Below are 3,144 nucleotides of genomic sequence, written 5' to 3'. Positions count from 1 at the left end.
GGAGACAGAAGAGGAGCGGCGAGAAAGGAAAATGAGCCAAGCGGCTGCATTGAGTACAGAGCGAAGGGGAGCGAGATGAGAGCGGGGGAGGCCGGTAAGGAGGAGGTTGCAGTAGTCCAAGCGGGAGATGATAAGAGCGTGGACAAGAGCCTTAGTGGCATCTTGGGAGAGGAAGGGCCGAATGCGTGCAATATTCCGCAGCTGGAAGCGGCAGGATTTGGCGAGAGAGAGAATGTGAGGAGCAAAGGAGAGAGAGGAGTCAAGGATGACACCGAGGCAGCGAAGTTGAGGAACAGGGGAAATAGAGGAGTTGAGGACAGAGATAGAAAGGTCGGAAGGGGAGGGGGAATGAGCGGGAGGAAAAACAATAAGTTCGGTTTTAGCGAGATTAAGTTTAAGGAATCTGGAGGACATCCAGGAGGAGATGGCAGAGAGGCAGGCAGACACCCTGGAGAGGAGGGAGGAAGAGAGATCGGGAGAGGAAAGGTAGAGTTGGGTGTCATCGGCATAAAGGTGGTACTGGAGACCAAAAGAGCTGATGAGTTTCCCCAGGGAAGAGGTGTAAAGAGAGAAGAGTAGGGGTCCGAGAACAGAGCCTTGGGGGACCCCTACTGGAAGGGAAAAGGGGGGGAGAGGGATCCAGAGGTGGAGACAGAGAAGGAACGGTCAGCGAGGTAGGAGGTGAACCATGACAGGACCGGGCCGGAGAGGCCAAAGGATTGTAGGGTGAGGAGCAGGAGCGGGTGGTCAACGGTGTCGAAGGCCGCTGAGAGATCCAAGAGAATGAGAAGGGAGAAGTGGCCCCTGGCTTTCGCGGAGAGGAGATCATTAGTGACTGTGGCCAGGGCAGTTTCAGTGGAGTGGAGGGGGCGGAAGCCAGATTGAAGGGGGTCAAGGAGGGAGTGGTCAGAGAGGTAGGTGGAGAGGCGGCTGCAGACGAGCCTCTCAAGTAGTTTGGAGGCAAAGGGGAGAAGAGAGATGGGGCGATAGAGAAAGAGGTGGGGTCAAGGTTAGGTTTCTTAAGAATGGGGGATACAAGGGCGTATTTGAAGGAGGAGGGGAAGATGCCGGCGGAGAGGGAGAGATTAAAGAGGTGGGCGAGGTGGGAGCAGGTGGCGGGGGAGAGGGAGCGAAGGAGGTGGGAGGGGATGGGGTCCAGGGGACAGGAGGACGGAGGGGAGGATGAAATAAGAGAGTGTACTTCTTCGCCCGTAGTGGGGCGGAAGGAGAAGAGGGGGCGGTGGTGGGAGGGGGAGGGAGGAAGTGTGGGGGGGGCGGAAGATGGGAGGAGGTGATTTCGAGTCGGATGGCCTCAATTTTCGAGGAGAAGAAGGAGGCAAAGTCGGTGGCGGTAAGGGAGGAGGGGAGAGAAGGGGCGGGTGGGGACAGGAGGGTGTTGAAGGTGGCGAAGAGGCGGCGGGGGTTGGAGGACTGGGAGGAGATGAGGGATTTAAAGAAAGATTGTTTGGCTAGAGAGAGGGCGGAGCTATAGGAAGAGAGGATGAACTTAAAATGGAGAAAATCAGCCAGGGAGCGGGATTGACATCCTAACGCTGGGTACAGACTTCAGAATTTTTCACCAACTTTTTATGCCGATCGATTTTACATGCGATCGATGTTCCGATCGCTCGGTCCATGGACTGCATACACACTAGCCTTGTTTTAGACGATAAAGGGAAGAGCAGCTGTCCCGTTACCAACTTTTTACAGCCATGTTGTCGTGAGCAATTACTGTAATTTCGTACTCACTGTTGTGGATCGGTCGGAAACTTATACACACTACACAACGGAAACGAGATTGGAACGAAAATATTTAACGGTACGACCAACCAAATGAGGCGACAATCGTCCATTTGGGCAGACTTTCGACCATCGTGTCAATTCACACACTGACCCGACTTTTGAACGAGTGGTCGTATGTCGGCTGGTTGAGCCGATTATTGGACAAAAACCCTGTAGTGTGTACCCAGCTTTAGCCGGAATTTCACTCTGTACACAATCATTAAAGAACTCCCTCATTGAGCAATACTAATAAAATCACTGAGATTAGATAAATAAGGTGGTGTCATATTCTTTATTAAAATGTATTATTAAAACAATTAACAAACATCATATATGGTTTAGGATCATAGAGTGAGACTTGGTAGTGAATCTATCAGTTTATTCACACTCTTTCATTCTTTTCACTCCTTATGTGGATTAGAACTACTATTTAAATAATAAACGAATCAGACTAGTTTGCTCTCTTTGAGTGAGTGTATCACAACGTACATCAGATTATTTTCACCGTTATAAGATACGCTTTTGTATGACCATAATCACTGATTGGCTTATTATAATGTTTTATATTAAAGAACACTCTCTTGTTGCAATTAAACAGTGAAAATCTTATAGATGATACAGACAGACTCATTCTTACGCACACATCTATTTTTGTCAGAAGCCAATTAACCTACCAGTATGCTTTTGGACCGTGTGGGAGAAAACTGGTGCCCCAGAAGGGAAACCCACACAAACACGGTAAGAGATTATAAACGCCACACAGATCATCATCAGATAGAGCCATATTAGCAACAGCGCTGTAAGGCATCAATGCTAACTACCATGCTGTTTTCATCTAGCAAAGGGAAAAGAGAAATATTTGTATTTTCTTTATGTTGCTCTTATAATTATTGTAATATTATTAATATTATAAATAATTTAAAGCTATCCATATGTGTCATGAACACGCTCCCAACTGCCGTGACTTTGGGGTGTTCACTGTATGAGCTCACACAAGATTTCAGCCCGCAGTCTCTCTCTACCTATCACACAGGTTATAGACCTATGGAATCACCCCCAACACAGCAGTCTCACACCCCCAGACACTTCAGGTTTTCCACCACCTATTGAAAACGGGCAATAGGACCCTAATATACTGTTCCACACTGGCCCGCAGGCTTCTAGCTATTCACAGACTAGCAAGACCCACACCAGCACACAAAGGGTTACCACTTCACCCCTCCAGACTGTTACACAAATGTACATGCAAGCACACACAGCTTGTTAATCAAATGTATCAACAAATCACACACTGGCATTCCAAGAGTTAACTTGGTCGAGCTCTCTTCTAATAGGCTAATGGATTCGTTAGAGTATCAAGGA

The sequence above is a fragment of the Mixophyes fleayi genome, chromosome 1 (genome assembly GCF_038048845.1).
Source record: "Mixophyes fleayi isolate aMixFle1 chromosome 1, aMixFle1.hap1, whole genome shotgun sequence".
NCBI classification, from domain to species: Eukaryota; Metazoa; Chordata; class Amphibia; order Anura; family Limnodynastidae; genus Mixophyes; species Mixophyes fleayi.
The sequence above is the reverse complement of the archived record's forward strand: the minus strand, read 5'-3'. Positions refer to the sequence as shown.